At 38.1% G+C, this 19,957-nt stretch overlaps 1 non-coding gene across 1 annotated transcript; it reads right to left on the bottom strand.

The window, feature by feature from the left end:
* Positions 1-17,077: 17,077 nt before the first annotated feature.
* On the bottom strand, positions 17,078-17,184 carry LOC141644740 (small nucleolar RNA R71). Its single transcript, XR_012544349.1, has one exon. It is a non-coding gene; the product is annotated as a small nucleolar RNA R71 (small nucleolar RNA).
* Positions 17,185-19,957: the final 2,773 nt, after the last annotated feature.

The following is a 19,957-nucleotide window of genomic DNA, read 5'->3' on the forward strand; positions in this document are numbered from 1 at the left end:
AAGTATGCTAAAATCAAATATGTGAGTATTTTTTAAATTTAAATTAACTATTTACTCTCAATTGTTTTGTAAATCGATTTTTCACGATTATATTTTCTGTTGTTTAGTAAATCGATTTTTCACAATAATAATTCATTCGCATGTGATATTTAGTAAATATATTTTCGATTTTAAATGCTTCATATTAGTAGATGTTATATTCTGCGAGAATTTTCAAACACTACTATGGAGTACCATATAATTTTTTTGATAATATTGTTATTTTTAATGTCATTTATCTTTTAAATTTTTTTGTTACAAATATTCCTTATAATGGATTTGGAAACAATAACTACAAACGATATTTTTTTTAGAATTATTTTTTCCGATTAATTGTCAAATCTGATAATTTATTTTAGATCAATATATATCATGATTTTATAAAAAACAAAAATAAATGTTCAGTTATTAGATTTTTTTTTCTATTTTTATCAGATTATTTTTTAAAATTGACTAATTTTTTAAGATATTTTTATTTATTATTTGATACATTTTATCTTTTTGATTTAAAAAAAAATAGTCAATTTGTAAGTACTTCATTTTTATTTCAATAATGAATAATTTAATACATACTTCGTGATATTCCTTATAATGGATTTGGTAACAATAACTACAAACGGTATTTTTTTTAGAATTATTTTTTTCGATTAATTGTCAAATCTGATAATTTATTTTAGATCAATATATATCATGATTTTATAAAAAACAAAAATAAATGTTCAGTTATTAGATTTTTTTTTCTATTTTTATCAGATTATTTTTTAAAATTGACTAATTTTTTAAGATATTTTTATTTATTATTTGATACATTTTATCTTTTCGATTTAAAAAACAATAGTCAATTTGTAAGTACTTCATTTTTATTTCAATAATGAATAATTTAATACTTACTTCGTGATATTCCTTATAATGGATTTGGAAACAATAACTACAAACGGTATTTTTTTTAGAATTATTTTTTTCGATTAATTGTCAAATCTAATAATTTATTTTAGATCAATATATATCATGATTTTATAAAAAACAAAAATACATGTTCAGTTATTAGATTTTTTTTTCTATTTTTATCAGATTATTTTTTAAAATTGACTAATTTTTTAAGATATTTTTATTTATTATTTGATACATTTTATCTTTTCGATTTAAAAAAAATAGTCAATTTGTAAGTACTTCATTTTTATTTCAATAATGAATAATTTAATACTTACTTCGTGTATATATATATATATATATATATATATATATATATATATATATATATATATATATATATATATATATATATATATATATATATATATATATATATATATATATATATATATATATATATATATATATATATATATAGAGGAAGGATCAACTAAGGTCCTTATATATAATAAGTCCATAAGTCCTAATGTGGACGGTTGGATCAATCAAACCAATGGCCAAGATTTTCAGTCAAACCCCACTAAACCCCATTAAACTAATATTTTTGATTTACCTCTCTCCTCTTACCCACTAACCTATGCATGCTACACTGTTTGTCCATCAGTCCATGATCATTTCCCTCCTCATTTTCTAGACAATTCAAAACAACTTGCGGCTATTTGTGTTTTCCCTCTATTTCCTGTCATTTCGTCTTCCTTTTCTTTCTTCGCAATTCTGATAACTCCATTTTCATCATTACCAATTAAGTCCATCCTAACAAACGCCATTTTCATCACAACAAATTAATACCAACTCGCGTGCAAACTCGGTTGTCTCCATTTTTTTATAAGGTATTTTCTCCATTCCTTATTTAGTGATTTGTAGTTTGTTTTTTGTTAATTATTGCCTTTGTTAAACTATCATAAAAAGAGTTCATTTGATTTTTCAATCTGCAATTATGGGTTTGCTGATGTTTATTTGTTTAATTGTTAATTATGGTTGTGCGGAAGCTAATTCGAGGTCATTTGATAATTAACAATGGTTTTTGCCAAGAAAAATGCCAAGAAATCTTCCAAGAAATCTGAATCGAAGGTAAAAAATCTCGTCTTGTTGGTATAACTCTTATAGAATGATTTGTAACTTCAATTAAATATCTGTATAACTCTAATCCCAATTGTTGGTCATCTACAGATGGATGTTGTAGAAAGTATTGACACGGGAGTTGATATCCAGGTTAAAAGTTTTGATTTTGATTTATACGTTACTAGATGTCTAACTCTGCTTACTAGATGTATAACTTTAGTACTCAATATGTATAACTCTAGTTAATTAATTTAAAACTCTGGTTAATAGATGTATAACTTTAGTACGCAATATGTATAACTCTGGTTCCTAGATGTATAACTCTGGGTTCTAGATGTATAGCTCTTCGATTTCGTGACCAACTCCTTCTTCATAATGTCAAACTCTAATTGTTATATGTATGACTATACTTCTAATTAGTTTCCATACATAGAGTTATACAATATATGCCTACTGATTATACAATTTATACCTGGAGTTATTCATTATCTTCGTATATGCTTACGAGTTATACATTGTATAGCCGTGAGTTATACATTCACAGACTAGAGTTATACATTACATGGCCAGAGTTATACTTTATATTGCTAGAGTTATACATTTTATCGCAGTCATTTGTTGTATAACTCTGATTACATGTTGAATAACCTTTGTTGTCATAATGTATAAATCGGAGTTATACAATGTATGGCCGAGTTAGACATTCTATTACTAGAGTTATACATTACATGGCCAGAGTTATACTTTCTATTGCTAGAGTTATACATTTTATCGCAGATTATTTGTTGTATAACTCGATTACATGTTGAATAAACTTTGTCATAATGTATAATCGGAGTTATACAATGTATGGCCGAGTTAGACATTCTATTACTAGAGTTATACATTACATGGCCAGAGTTATACTTTCTAAGTTATACATTTTAATAATAGAGTTATACATTAATGGCTCGAGTTACACATATAATTTTACACATTATATAATCTGAATCCCTTTTTATTTGTCATTTCTGAGATGGATGATGCACCAAGTAATCGAGAAGGAGCGATTCCCAGGTTCAAAGTTTGAGCTTTTTATAATCTGTTGTCATTTGTTGTATAACTCGATTACATTTTGAATAACTTTCTTTGTCAGAATGTATAACTCTTGATATTTTTCGATTAACTCTATTATCGAATGTATAACTTTACTTATATTTTGTATAACTCTATTATCAGAATGTATAACTTTACTTATATTTTGTATAACTCTGACTATCTATTGTATTACTTTAATTCACAGTATGTCTATTTCTTTGTTCCAAATATCTATAATTGCAACTACGATCTGTATAATTTTGTGTGTTGTCTTTGCTTTTCCCAGGATGGTTGAGGCCAAGCCAAGGGTAAAGAGGGTGCATGATATCACGGTTTCGTGTCGACCTCAAAGACTTGTTTCTCTCATTGAAAAGCTTAATGAGGATCAGGTGTCCGCTGTTAAGAAAATTGGGTTTGGTGGCCTTTTGGAGCTCAAGATTAGCGACTTCCCACTTGCACACGTTCACTGTTCTTGGAATCCTTCTCGACAACTCATATGTGTTCGGGGCTTCGCGGAAGAAGGAGTTTATGATCGTAAGCATGACGTGCATGACTGTTTCTTGTTACCTTTCGGACCCAACCCTCTCCCTTTGGTGCCTGTGAGCTCGCAGAAGGGGTCCACCGACCCCGAGAATAAGGAGTCGAAGGACAAATGGCGGGAAGCGTACGGGGTGGCCAAAGGGAATAGTGCAATACCCTTAGGGAAAGTTCACAAGCAACCACGGAGTACGAGGAGGCGGACGATCAATTTTGCCGGCTATTTGTTTTTGTTCGTATGTCTTCATTCTCGCACCCACCCCAAACAATGGGATAGATTGGAAGTGTTAAGGGTGTAGAAGATCCTAAAGCCATCCCGCATTTTGACTGGTGCTCTTATATTTTGGACATGACGGTGAAAGCGGGGTCAGACTTTAAAAAGGGGGTAACAATTTTGAATGGGTGTATCCCCTTCCTCATGATAAGCTACTTTCAGCGATATGATTACAAGGGTAAGCCTTGTAATCATGAACTTCCTTTGATTAAACATTGGGATGAAGCTTCGCTTGTAGAGAGGGTAAAATTTGAGGTGGGTCAAGGGGGATTGGGTACTTTAACCTTGTCTAAGACCAGGTATCCGAGGTGCCTTCAAGACCCCTCTTATGGAAGGAGTGTGGACAGTAGCAGCCTCAGCGACCCGCGTGAACCCAAACCACTGTTGCTAACAGCCCCCCAACCCCCTCAACCCTGCCGAACTTCTGAGAAGAAGTTCATTCAGATAGAACTACCAGCAGGGGTCGAGGATGACCAGGAATTGAAAGCTAGGGCTGTCGATGTAAGTGCAAACTATTATATATTTCTGCAGATGGATTCTTTTAAATTTGAACGTACCCATATATTATAATATAACTAACTTTATTGTACTTCTTGGATGCGGGGTACTCACGAGCTTTATCCGCAAATGCAAAGGAACGCTATTGTGTTCTATTCATGGTACGCAGATGCAACCGCACGGATCAAAGTCAGTAAATAGTGATCCGACGGGCCTAAATGCTAGTCGGGCCTCTCAAGAATTCTTTGAGGGTGAAAAGATTCAAAAGTACGTCGTTGAAGTGAAGCAGTTGCGAGAAAAGGTGAAGGTTTCGTGGGTAACGCCCCGCATTTGGAGAGGTAGTTACTGAGCATCCAAAAAAATCTGTCGGAATCGATGCATCTACGCGTCAAATCAGTGAAGTTCTTGAGAGTCTCGGCAATGATGGGGGTGGATGGGGTGGTAAACCCCGTGTTGAGCCGCGTCGAGAGTCCGTCAAAGGCGACACGCCAACGAAATCGGTTGCAGTTTCATGGTCAAAGATTATGGAGGAAGTGGGAGGTGATACAGTCGTTTCTAAGCCGTTGTCACCTGCTAGCCCAGGGTTAGAGGATCAGGTTGTGTGCACCCCGTTCCATCCGTCGAGAACCGTTGTTGGAGGCGAGTTACTCCGAGGAGGAAATTGACCAATGTATCGGACCGTCAAAGGACGATGAGGCTCGCCTCTGGGAAGGTGATGAGGGGCATGAGCACGTTCATGGGGACGGATTGAATGAAAATGCTGAAAATGTTGGAAGATTGGCAGACATCGACCATGAAAGAAGCAAAGAGACATTGTAGGCCAAGGCGACGGACGGTCGAGAATCTTGAATCTCGGCCCGTGGTAGGTGATGAGGTGCATGAGCAAGTTCATGGGGAGGGATTGCGGAAAATGTTGAAAGATTGTCGGACAATCAACCGTCGGATATGGTGATGGAAAAATCTACGGTCCCAGAGGTGGGTTTGGACACACAAGAATTGATGGAGTGTCTGTTTTCTCTTCTTGAAATGAAGGAAGTTGCACGTGGACTTCCGGCGACGGGAGTGGTCCTGGTGGCGAGGTAAGTTTGTTAATTTGCGATAAATACTTTTTATACAATCGTTTTTTTTTTGTTTATTGGTCGTGTATAACTCTAAGTTGATCAAGTATAACCTTGTTGAAACTTATGTTGAAGCCTTCTAACTGTAGTGCCACTGCAACGGCCGGTTGGTACAACTCTTAACCAAAGATATGACTACGTTTATTTGTATATGACTAGAGTTATACAATATATGCTTTGGAGTTATACATTAGATAGCTGGAGGTATATCTAGAGTTACACAGTATAGTTATACATTATAGTGTATGATTATACATTTTATGGTCAGAGTTATACATTCTATGCTTACAGTTATACATTTTATGGCCAGAGTTATACGTTTGGTGTTTAATTTTGTTATTTTTCATTCATGCCACTGTTAACCAGTATATGACTAGAGTTATACAATATATGCTTTGGAGTTATACATTAGATAGCTGGAGGTATATCTAGAGTTATACAGTATAGTTATACATTCTATGCTTACAGTTATACATTTTATGGCCAGAGTTATACGTTTGGTGTTTAATTTTGTTATTTCTCATTCAGGCCACTGTTAAAAAGGATGTAATTGAGAATGTTGAACAACATTCTAACAATGGGGGTGTAAACGTAGATGTTGGCGTCGGTGTGGAGATCACCCCGGGGAATCCTTCAACGGAATGTACTGGAAATGAAATCCCTCTGACTTTCATGAGCACGACAGATGTGAATGAGGCATTTGCCGGGGTTGAGGAGCGAACGATTGGTGCTGCCAAAGAAGGTTTGGTAGTTGAAATTAGAGATGCTAGGGTTGAGCCTGTTGCGCCACTCCCACCCCCTATTTATGTGCCGCGATGTGACATGATCCACCATCCGTTCTTCGCATTCAATCGCCCCCTTCCGTGTATGGACATTGTACCTGAGAACCTAGGTTGCTCTCAGGATTGCGGGGCACCCGAACCTGACCAGCACGTATGCTCACAGTGGTTGCGATTTAACAAGGAACGTTTCAGGACGGTGTTCAGGGTGAGGAAGGATGTAATGGATTATGTCTTTGATGAATTCCACGACCATAAAAAATCGTAAGTAAAAGATAAGTTTGACCTATATTTCAATACGACAGTCAAACAGGGCATGAATGCATTCCCTTGCTGTGTGTCTCAATTTTGCTAATCCTTTGTAGGGAACAATTGGTCACATATCCCTGTCCAAACTGCATAACGCGTATTGATCTCCAGTCGTTGATGCCCGGGAAACAGTTCTGGGTAATGTCATCGATCGCTGGTCATACTACTACTCAATCGGCTTACGCACGCGAACACCGCATTTGTTTCAAGTTCGCTATTGTTTCTTTGGCCTAGCTCACGCTGTAAGTGTGCTCGAACTCCGCAAGTTATTTTGTGACAAACTGTACGTAACTTATGATACAAGCTGCTAACCCCCGTCTATCATTTTTATAGGACCTAGCAATTGAAATTTGGCAAGGCAGGAAGAAAAACTTGGTTGTTGATCATTCTGAAGGCTTTTGTTACTCGTGGGACATGTGGCAAGAGTCGTGTTCTAGTCCATTCCAACTGGACTCCGATATGGTGAGCTCAGATATCAATATAGAGTCATTTACATACTGGAATTATTCATTATTTTCGTAGAGTTTAACAGTATATGCTTAGAGTTGTACAATATATGCTTTAGAGTTAGGCATGGAGTTTTACCTAGAGTAATACACGGAGTTATACACTACATCGTATATGCTTACAGATTATAGAGTTTATGGCTAGAGTTATACATCCTATGGCAAGAGTTATACAATATATAACTTTAGTTTTCAGAATTACTAGAGTTATACGTTCTAGGGCTGAAGTTATACATTATTTGTCTAGAGTTATACAGTATATGCTTAGAGTTTTGATGAGTGGCTAATTTCACTCCATAACTCTAGGCATATAATGTATAACTTTAACCATAGGATGTATAACTCACTGCACATAAAGTACAATCGTAAGCATATACGTATAATGTATAATCGCAGCATCGCTTAGTGCACATAATGTACAATCGCAAGAATATCTTTGTATAACTCGGAAATTGAATGTACAACTCTACACATATAATGTATAACTCGGGCATGATCGTATAACTCCAACTACGCACAATATGTATGCCTCTAATCTGCTATTTATGTTTCAAAACTCTTAGATTTTTGGTGCATGTTTGTAGGTATTCGTCCCGGTAAGCAGTGGTGATAAAGATCATTACTCTTGCATTTGCATAAATTTCCTGTCCGAGCAGATCGAGTACCTTGATAATCGTTCTTACGAGGACGATCTTCTGACATTACCATACGGAGGGATTGCGCGTATTACTGTAAGACTTATAAAACTGGTGACTAGATTAATTATCAGCTCCATTTGTTTTGTTAATACGTCTTCCCCTTTTAAACGCCTTGCCTAACTTCCGCCGGTGATGCAATGGGAAAGTATATGGCCTACAAAGGGCTCGACAAAGGCAAGAAAGTTGAAGGGTTCCCTTTTGTCAACGTTAAATTCAATGGCGGGGAGCAAGACATACCGCCAATGACGTGGTCTCGTACGTCATGGTCCATATGTTCTTTGTACCGTGGAGAGCCATTCGATTGTACCCTAGGGATCGAGGAAAGCAATGACCTCATGCGAGCGGAATTGCCGCAACCCTTGTCCTCGGTGACATTAACTTGGACAGGGGAAGAAGTGTTATCCAGGGTATCAGCTTTTAAGGAGCTTAAAGACCGTGAATTGGAGGAGGTGCGTGATAAACGAGAGGACGGTACCGCAACACAAGTGGAAGGAAGAGAGGTGTTGGAGACGCCGGATTGAACAGATTACGCTAAACGACCTTGCTCTAAGGTCGTTCAACCTTCCGACTCCACCTTCCAAAGTAGCCCTGGGCCGGACGCCGTCCGTCGGGCCCCTCTCATTTGTTAATAGCCGCTCCGGGGTAAGGGCGATGGCCTTGGTTGCACCAAATATTGCGGAGAACTAGACGCCAACCTTACCGTGGTCGCCAAGATTCTGAAGATGAACAAGGCATTAACTAGGGATATCCCGGTGTATCGCAAACAAGTGGCTGATTACGTTTTCCTTGATGACTACAAATTTCCACTTACGTAAGCTGTGCTAAAATCCTAATGTTTTATCATATTAAGTTTTATCAATATAGAGACAATTCCATACTGGAATTCTACCCTTTGTTGCGTAGAGTTATACATAATATGCTCAGAGTTGTTCAATTTATAGTTTGGAGTTATACATTAGAGGACTGGAGTTATACCTAGAGTAATACATGGAGTTATATGTATCATCACTGAAGTTATATATATCGTTAATGGAGTTACTCATTCCTAAACTGCAGTTATACGTTTCATCAGTGAAGTTATGCAGTCATTTTAATAGCAGTTACCTTCCCATTTAGTATACGTCATAGCCTGATTAACACCTGCTGTCTGAACTACAGTGAACCACTTGTGAGTTACGGCCGGCACGGAACACTTAATAGGTTGGAAATGTTGTCTATGCTCCCTGAGACGCCAATGGATGAAAAAGTTATTGAGTGTTGGTCCTTGTTGCTTAATCGATTGAGGCAAGAGGATTGCGCGATGTTTCGTTCGTCTTTCTTCGGTATCCGTCATATGGTATGGTCCTAATCAATCCTTTAATATGTTATAAGAGTTGCACATACCCTCTTTAAAATCACAAAAGTGGAAAGTAAGTATAAAGTTATACATACCCTCCCCTGGAGTTAAACATTTTGTCTTGAGAAGTTATTAACAACCAATATATACTTAGCCATTCTTCATTATTCGTAAGAGTTCTTTGTGAAACTCCAATGCACAACCCCTATAACTCCACTGGTATCCTCATTCATATCTCGCTACTTGAACAGAAATAATCTTGAGCCTTGTACGAAATCCTGTCCAACAAACACCGGACACCGAGATGTTGTACCATACGTGGGACGTCTTCCGAACCGACTGTGGCAAAGATTTCAGCTTGAAGGCTGATTTAATCTTTGTACCCATTAAGATTGAAGCGCATTATGCATGTGTGTGTATCAACTTTAATTCTAGGACGATTGATCTCCTGGACAGTAAGTACTATTCAAGTCCGCGGCAATCGGAGATATGCGGAGCATGTCACGTTATTGTAAGTGGAATTAAATTGTAATTATGTTCAACTAAAAAGTGTTCTCACCGCTTTCACAAATCTCACTTTTTGACGTTCTTGTCTCGCCGGCGAGCCTCATGAGCGACTACGTGGAGGCTAGGGACGATGCGAAGAGCAGAGCGAAAGACATACCGTCGTTCGATTCGTCGAGATCCCGTTTGCCTGGCATCCGCAAACGATAAACGACACCGAGTCGGCTTGTTTCCGCATGATGCACATGTTAATGTACGAGGGTGACGATTTTGGTCACGTTGATCTCGAGAGGAAGGTGAACCGTCGATATTTGGTGATCCGGTTGGCGGCGACGCTTCTCCTAGCCGACATGAACATCATCAGGAAGGAGTTCTGACCAAGGTCAATGGTTTCATTGGCGAGAAATTACAGATCCTGAAGGTAGTAGAAAACAGACGGAGAGCAGCGCGGAGAGGAGATAAAAAACCTGCGAAAAAATAGAATGGATCCCTTTGAATCTGTATTCTCTTTTTTTGCAACTCTAGAATGTGGTCAAGAAACTCCTTAACAAATTAGACAACTTGTTGGAATAGATTGTTACTATATCATCTTGGTCAGTCATAAATAAAATCCAAGTTTTACAGATAAGTGTTAGAGTTATACACTCTGTGAAGTAAAGTTATACAAATTATGTGCAGGAGTTATACAACATTTAATAGACAGCTAAGAGTTATACAAAAAACATCAAGAGTTATACAAACTGTGTACAAGAGTTATACAACATATGACTGCAGTTATTTAAAGGCAAATTTTATTAGACAGTTATGAGTTTTGCAAAAAATAACAAGAGTTATACAAATTTTGAACAAGAGTTATACACTCTGTGAAGTACATTTATCCATATATGGGTAAGAGTTGTACTTAAAGCCACTGAAATTATAATTCCTTCTTAAAGCCACTTTTAAATATTGAATATGTTGCCATGAACAGAAGTCATCAAAATAATGTAAAAGAGTTGTACAACATTAGTTCATAAATTTCACACACCATATTACTGAAGTTATACATTCTGGAAGGTGCAATCCCCCTTCAAAATAGACAAAAGCTAGCTATTAAATTCCCGCTCCGTCTCACCAGATTTTTTACCTTTTAAAGAAAAAAAGATTGTAAATAATTTGTTGAGACGGGGGTATTTTTCTACTGCCTACTACTACAACATGTTAAGTTTCTCTATTCTTCTTCTTCGTCGTCTTCGTCTTCTTCTTCTTCTTCTTCTTCTTCTTCTTCTTCTTCCTCTTCCTCTTCTTCTTCTTCTACTCCTTCAGATGCTGGTGAAGACGGTGGATGCTCAGAGAATGGGTTAGGCGATTCCGTTTATCGTGGTGTGCCATTTGTTTACAGTTATTACACATGCGCTTTGGCTTAGAAGCCAAGGCAATGGCTTTAGCCTTAGCTGACACCATTCTTTTACCGCTGCCTTTGTTTTTCGATTGTTTTGGTGGAAGTATTGTTACCTCGTCACTGGCGGGGCAACCAAGGAGTTGCTCAAATTCCTGTTGCTTTGTTAAATCCTTCTTGTACGGTAAAAGTTTCTCCTTGAACTCTCTAATTAACGAGCTTAAGTTCACAACTTCAGTCTCACTCGCGCCACGAAGTAAACCAATGGTTGAATGAACTTCTGACCACAACTTCACCATCGCAACTTCTTTTGCATCAGCGCTACTATTTGTTTCCATTTGTACACCATCACATTCTGATAATCTGAATTGCAATGCATCCTTTTTCCATCTTGTAGAAACGTAATCAACTGGAATTGTCTTCATGCCGTTAGCCGACAAAATCCAGACTATATGTAAACATGTAAATCCCATCCTTTCAAACATCATACACCGCACTTTGTGTAGCCTTTGTGTCCCCGTAATCCAATAAAATTATGCAGTTAGTAGTCTTATACATATAATAATAAGAGTTAAACATTATCACGCAGAGTTATACATATGGCAACAAGAGTTATACATTCGAAAGCTACGATTATTCAAACTCTAATCGAATTATACTACAAATAGTCATAGATTGAGTGAAAAATTGAATAAGTTGTAATGTTATTCTGAAAGTAGAGTTATACATATGGCAACAAGAGTTATACATTCTGAAAGCTAAAGTTATTCAAAATGTAATCAGAGTTATACTACAAATGACAACAGTTCATTGAAAAATTGAATTTCTAATGTTATTCTGAAGGTAGAGTTATACAGCAGATAACTGCAGTTATACAGCAGATAACTGCAGTTCACTGAACAATTGTATAACTTCTATGTTCAGACAATGTAACTTTGGCACTATATCTAGCAACTTCAGCCAACTACTACATAAAGTTGATGCCAAAATGTTGTTACCTGGGTTGTACTCTACGTTGAAACTTTTAAATCGATTGAATCCTTTACGACAGTCACTTCAACTCCATCGACTTCAGCATAGCCGACACTCTTACATGTATCGATTGAGCAAATGACCTCTAGTTGGAATTCCTTGAAAACCTCACGGGTATAAACATCCGACGCATATTCCTCTATGGGTAAATGCGTCCCCATTGCCGGTGTTGAGTGTCGGTTTTCATGGTCAAGTCTCTTCTGCGTATGTCGTTGATGGTCCATAGCGCTTTCAAAACGCATCCAAAACTCCACTAATGTACCTGACTTCTGCTCGAACTTCTTAAAAAAACTATTAGTGCTCTCTGATCTCTGCGTTGTCCTCATTACACCACCCATGTTCAAGTCCCTGCAATGTGCCATCACCCATTGGCTCCTTTTATCATACGCTTCACGTAAACCGGTCTTCGTTCACAAGACCATGCGCTTCCATTATTTCTCGCCCACCTAGCGTCAAAGTCGTAAATGCTTCGATGTTGTCGTCCCATATAATGTTGTTCAATTTCTGAATGAACTCCTTATAATCCTCCCTTGTCACCCCGACCTTTGATGGCACCTTGTTCATTATATGCCACATGCAAAATCGGTGGCGTGCACTCTTGAAAGCAAGGGGTACGGCCTTAATAATGCCCGGACACTGATCCGTGATAATGTACTTGGGTTCCTTTCCTCCCATAGCATTCGAAACCCGTTGAAAACCCACCTGGAAGGATTCATGGTCTTCATGGGCAATCAATGCCCCACAGAATGTCACCGATCGCTTATGGTGATCTATGCCAGTGAATGGCGTGAAAATCATATCGTACTTGTTTGTTGAGTACGTTGGGTCGTACGACACCGCATCTCCAAAAACGGAGTAGTTCCTTCTAGCGGATCTTTGTCACCCATATTGCGCTTCAAGGTGTTATCCTTATCAACTTCATAATCAAAGTAAAACCCCTGCCTATTTTGTGCCATACTCTTGAACCGGTCAATGAACAATTGACCGTCCCGTTTATGGATGAAGCACTTCACATCTCGGTGGAAGTTCTTAAAATCTGTTAAGGATGCACCAATGTTCTCGAACCCGTTTACGAACTCCTTACACATGTTGTACGTCCTTGTTGCTCCTATCCTCAACTGCAGTGGACAACAAATCCTTATCAGTGCTGAATAATAACCAAGAATTCCTCAACTTTAACCCTTTCAGCTATTCTTCTAACTTCTTATTATTTATAGCTTTTAGGTTTACATAACTTTATCATCTCGGTGAATAACTTTAGAAGTTTGCCATTTAATTAGTGGATGTTTGTTTAATAGTAAACTAACCCTGGAGTTGTACATTATCAAGTACTTGTGAAAATCTTCTATGTTCCGCGACATCTTCTGAAACTGACGATCCTCACTCGATACAAGCTCGTGATTATGCCCCATGTGGAATCGGTCAATTACTAGTAATCCATTCTTCATAAATAGCCTGACATGTGCTTTACACCCTACCCTCTTGATCGTATATTTCCTCCGGTTCGCAGATTATTTTTCCCCATTGCATTCCTTCTTCCCTAATCCCGGTCTCATTTTTTTTAATTCTCGCCTCTCCTTTTGGGACATATGTGAATCCTCTCTCTGTTGCAAACCAAAGAACTTTGACCTGATTTCACCGTCACGCCATTTTTTCGTCGAGTACTTCCGAACATCAAACCCGGTTGCCAATGCATAAACTTTATAGAATGTCACTGCCTCGTCGATTTCAAAAAATTGTTGCCCTACACACGGTGTAAACTCCGCTGCCAAATGCTTACAATACTCAGTTTCCGCTGCCTTGCGACCATCTGAGCAGAATCAATCATCCATGAAATGATTAAGAAATACATAACTCAACGCATATACTGAATAACTCTATGCACATACGGTATAACTCTGGGCACAGAATGTATAACTGTAGTCAGATAACGTATAACTCTACTCATACAATGTATAACTCTAGTCACAGTTTGTATAACTCTAGTCATACAATGTATAACTCTAGTCACAGTTTGTATAACTCTGGTCATTTAATGTATAACCCTAGTCACACTGTATAACTCTGGTTACAGAATGTAAAACTCTAGTCAAATAATGTATAACTCTAGTCACAGTATTCATAATTATAGTCATCCAATGTAACTCCAGTCACAATGTATAACTCTAGTCATACGATGTATAACTCTAGCCACACAATGTATAACTCTAGGCAGAGACTGTAAGATGTATAACTCATTCTACACAATGTATAACTCTTAGCAAATAATGTATAACTCTAGTCACAGTTTGTATAACTCTAGTCATTTAATGTATAACTCTAGTCACAGTTTGTATAACTCTAGTCATTTAATGTATAACCCTAGTCACAGTTTGTATAACTCTAGTCATTTAATGTATAACCCTAGTCACAGTTTGTATAACTCTAGTCATTTAATGTATAACCCTAGTCACACTGTATAACTCTGGTCACAGAATGTAAAACTCTAGTCAAATAATGTATAACTCTAGTCACAGTATTCATAATTCTAGTCATTCAATGTATAACTCTAGTCACAATGTATAACTCTAGTCATACGATGTATAACTCTAGCTACACAATGTATAACTCTAGGCAGAGACTGTAAGATGTATAACTCATTCTACACAATGTATAACTCTTAGCAAATAATGTATAACTCTAGGTATATTGATAAGTGCATATTTTATATACTTGTACCCCTCATTTTAGCTCGGTTTCTATTGTTCGTCATACTTTAATTAGTATATATTTGAGCTAATCTTGTGTTCTAGGTGTATTGTTGTGTTTGTTACGGTTTTGTAGGAATCTAAGCATTTAGAGGCTTTTTCCTACCATTTTATTCACCAAGTTCACTAAGCTAAACAAGGCCTAACATTGGACTAGCATGGGAGTGTTTGGATGGGTGGTTTTGCATGAAGAAATTGATGGATTAGTATGAGTAATGCAAATGTTGCCAACAAACAAAGTCAAGGCCCAATGAACAAATCCAAGTCAAGGTGGAAAGCATAAGATTCCAACATGCTTAGGATGCTTTTTGGGAGCTCTAAAGATCATAGATGAGGCATTTACCCGGGTGATTAAGGAGCATTGAAGTAGAAACTTTGGATTCCTCACGCAATTAATAGAGGAATTAAGTGAAAAACCCGGAAAACACACGACCCCGATCGGGGCCATGCAACCCCGATCGGGGCCACAGTCCTCTTGATGTTTTACGTTATTCTCTCCTCTCCTATAAATAGGAGAGGTATTCCGAGGCTTTGGGCATCCAATCTTTACGTCTCATTTCCACTTCACAATAGCCTTAAGCTTTATATTTCTCTCATTAGTCTTCTCATTTTAGTTTATAAGTTGTTAAGCTTTCTTTAGTTTAATCTTTCAAACATTTGGTACTCAAGTTATTGTTCAAGCATTTTGTTATTCAAGCATTTGGTTATTATACATTTCTCCTTTACAAGTTCTTCCCTATTGAGGTATTCTTATTTCTAGTTTGCAAATTTACATTTCTATCTTAGCTTACACATAGCTTATAATTAAAGTACTTAATTTAGATTACATTAGCATCATTTCTTATACATGTTATATCATCTAGTTCTTATAAATCATTTAATCATGTTTATCATTTATCTTAATATAACTTACAATTTACACTTTAACATGAGTAGCTAATTCTCTTGGTCTAAGGGCTAGGGGAGCCATGCATAAATCAAATATATAAACATGATAAAATAAGTTAATAATAATATTGATCATATTGCTTCTATCACATGCTTGTGCCACAATGTTTAATCTTTGTCTAGGGCCCTATTCATTTGATTAAGTTTGTTTATTCGTTCTATAAGTCGAGAGGCACGGAATTGAATTAGACTAAGCATGTATAGTAGGACGACCTAGTCATGGACGAGAGTTTCTCTAGGACCCGGTCTATGGTTGATGCTAATATCGTAAGATGGGTATCTTTAAGCCTAAGCAATTGACAATGTTATTAGTACCAAGTTTATCATGATTATATATTTACCCTTGCATGTGTGACCCGAACCCCTTAGACTCTCTTTTAATCATATAATTCACATCATAGTTTTATTAGTCAATCAAACAATCAAACCAAACCAAATCGTAATCGACCTTGATAAAAATCTACCCATAGCAATTCACGAAGTAATTCCCGTTTCCTTGTGTTCGACCCCTATTGCTACATTAACTTGTTGTCTAGGGAATTTATCTTTGCATAGGTACGCGATAAGCCTATCAAATTTTGGCGCCGTTGCCGGGGAAACGGTTTTATTGCATTGTGAATTGTCGATTTTTATCTTGTTTTCCTTTGTCTTGGGGAACACTTGTTCCTTGAGACCGTTACTTATCATTTTCCTAGAAATTGTTGTCTTATGCCCAGGTCCTCTCGTAGTGGAGAATTGCTTTCACCGGATTCCGAGCCCGAGAAAACCTTTAGGAGAAGACGACGTTTTTGGAAGGAAGTGAAAGAAGCCACTTCTCCCATACAAGTTGAAAGTGCTAGAAAGTCTTACTTAGACGATCTAGAGGTTCTTGAAGAGGAGGAGGTTTCTTGTTCATCAACTCCACCACCATCACCATCTACTACCAAAAAGATGGTGAAACTTTCCGATCACTCAAAGCCCACCGCGGCCATGCTTCCGGCCGGAATCACCACCACTCAAATCACCGCGCCGGACTTCGAGATCAAACCGGCTTTCATTAGCCTTGTGGAGAGAAAGCAATTTGGAGGAAGTCCTTTGGAGGATCCCAATTTGCATGTGCAAAACTTTTGTGACTATTGCTCCATGATTCGGCAAACGGGCGTCACCCAAGCCCAAATAAGGGAAATACTTTTCCCTTTCTCATTGAAGGACAAGGCTAAGCTTTGGATCAATAGCCTTGACCGCACCACCTTGGGAATCACCAATTGGGAAACATTGGCTCTTGCTTTCTATCAAAAGTTTTTTCCACCGGAGAAAACTCAAACTTTGAGGAGCCAAATCACCGGATTCCGTCAACAAGCTCTTGAGAGCTTATATGAGGCTTGGGAGAGGTACAAAGAGCTTCAAAGGCAATGCCCACATCATGGGCTAGATGAATGGTTTCTTGCAATAACATTCTATAATGGATGTTGTGCCGAGTCCCGAAGGATTCTTGATTCCGCCAACAATGGGCGGTTTGATCAAATTGACACCGATCTTGCTCATTCCACGATCGAATCCATGGCAATCCATGATGCCCAATATGTCAATTCTCGAGTTGTGCCATCCAAAGGTAAAGAAGAATCCTCTAACAATTCTGTTTTGCTAGCTCAAATTGCTTTGCTCCAACAACAATTGGCGGAAAGAGATGCTAAAGATTCCATCCAACAACTCAATGTCGTGTCTTCAACAAGCCAAATCATTGTTTGTGACGGTTGTGGAGGTGCGGGTCATTATGCCGCTCATTGCCGAGCCCCTATCGAAGAGGTAAATGCTTTTCAAGCTTTAAGACAAAGTTTATATCCTCCGGGTACATTTTCCAACACTTATAACCCGAATACAAAATTTCACCCGAACTTGTCTTACAATAGCAACAATGTGCTTAACCCTCAACCCCCACCACAACAAAATGCCTATGTTCCTCAACAACAAAAGTATGTCCCTCCACCGGGTTATCAAAATCAACAAAGGCCCCCACAAAACAACTTCCAACAAAATCCACCACAAAATGGCCAACAAAACAATCAAGGAGTTGGTAAGCTTGAGGGCATGATAATCCAAATGCAAAGGGAATTGTTGACTCAAATTCAAAAGAATGATCAAGCTCATAGTGCCGCGGTCAAGTTGTTGGAACAACAAGTGGCTCAACTAGCCGCTTCTAATTCTCAAAGGAAGAATGGTCAATTACCTCCCCAAGGTGAGCAACCACATGAAACCGTTAATTCTATTTCCTTGAGAAGTGGTGCTAGCTATGATGGGCCATCCATGACTTTGGATGAAGAGGTGGTTGTTGAAAAGGCCAAGCTTGGGGGAAGTGACAAAAGGAAGGCTAGTGAAGAGCCTATTGTTAAAGATCGTGTGCCATTTCCTCACCGGTTGTTGATGCTAAAGAGGAAGAGCAAGCTTGATGCCAAAGGTGTTGGGTCTTCTATGCCAAAAGAAAGTGATGAGGTGGTTATTGAAGAAATCTCTCCTAATGCTAAGGAGAGTGATGCCGTTCCAACAAAGGTGAGTGTTCCCATTGAGAAAGAGATAGTGAAAGATGTGGAGGATGCTCCTCCCAAGGAAATTGTTCAAGTACCATTTCCCCATCGTCTAGCAAAGCACAAGGAGGAAGGTAAGTTTGCTAAATTTTTGGAAGTTTGTAAGAATTTGCAAGTCACCATCCCATTTATGGAATTGATTACCCAAGTCCCTTCTTACGCAAAATTTATGAAGGAAATCCTCTCAAAGAAGCGATCCTTCAATGAGGTTGAGACCATTGCTTTCACCGAAGAGTGTAGTGCACTCTTACAAAACATGTCTCCCCCGAAACTTAAGGACCCCGGTAGCTATTCTATTCCTTGCACTATAGGCAAATATACCATTGATAAGGCCCTTTGTGACCTAGGTGCTAGTGTAAGTGTCATGCCATATTCCCTTTGTGAAAAACTTAACATGGGTGCTTTAAAATGCACGAGTATTACATTGCAAATGGCGGACCGTTCTTTAAAGCGACCTTTAGGTGTCTTAGAAGATGTTCCCGTCAAAGTTGGCAAGTTTTTCATACCCGTTGACTTCCTCATACTTGACATGGCCGAGGATTCACAAACCCCAATTATATTGGGTAGGCCATTTTTGCGCACCGCGGGTGCGTTAATTGATGTAAAAAAATGGGAGGTTGACATTGGAAGTGGGTGATGACCGGGTTTCCTTTAGCAAAAACAACACCATTAGAAGCCCAATGTTACAAGAGTCTTGTTATTTACTTAGCACTGTGGACTCTTCTTATGCCTCTACTATGCTTGGATCCTCACTAACGGATCCGTTGGAGGACGATATGGGTGTTGTTTGTTTTGTAGGTGACGATGCTAAGGGCACTATTGCTAAGAGTGCCAAGAAAAAGAGGAAGGGGAAGTTTTATTTGAAGAATTTCAAATGGTTGAAGAATGCAAAGATAGCTATGAAATGGAGCGTGGTTGGTGGCAAGCTCAATGACAAAACTTGAATCAAATAGCTTCTTACGTCGTGCGGGACGTTAAACCAGCGCTTCTTGGGAGGCAACCCAAGCTTTTTATTTATTTTCTGCAATTTATTGTTTTTCGTAGTTTAGAAATAAAATGTTCGACTTGACGATGTTTTCTTTTGTGATTTCTAGGTGAAAATGAAGAGAGGAGAAATTGGTGTGCACTTGACACGCAACCCCATGCAAGAACCCCGTTCGGGGACGTGGTTTTCGAAAAACGAGAAGGAGTTAAAACAAATGCGGAAAAGAGTCAAAACCCGAAGAGGAGGTCAACCCCGATCGGGGTTGGGTGGCCCCGATCGGGGTCGTGGTTCTGTGTCTTCTTGGCCATTGTTTTATACGGGTAAAAAAAAAAATGATAGATTTCTTTCTATCATTCAAGCACACCCGACGGTACTCATTTCCTCCTTTCTCTCTCGTTTCTTCACATTTCTTCACTAAAGATCACAAAGAAACATTTTCATCCCCCGAATTCATGCTAGCTTGGGGGAGATTAGCTAGTCGAGTAAGTCTTTAATTGCTTTGCATTTTAGTTTAGATCTTGCATCCCATTAAACATAACCTCTAGTCTTTCCTGTTTTGTGCTTTGAACCATTTTTATGGTTTGATTGGATGATTTGGATAGTTGGCACATTGAGGACAATGTGATGTTTAGCTTG

Source organism: Silene latifolia, chromosome 2 (genome assembly GCF_048544455.1).
Source record: "Silene latifolia isolate original U9 population chromosome 2, ASM4854445v1, whole genome shotgun sequence".
In the NCBI taxonomy this organism is placed as follows: Eukaryota; Viridiplantae; Streptophyta; class Magnoliopsida; order Caryophyllales; family Caryophyllaceae; genus Silene; species Silene latifolia.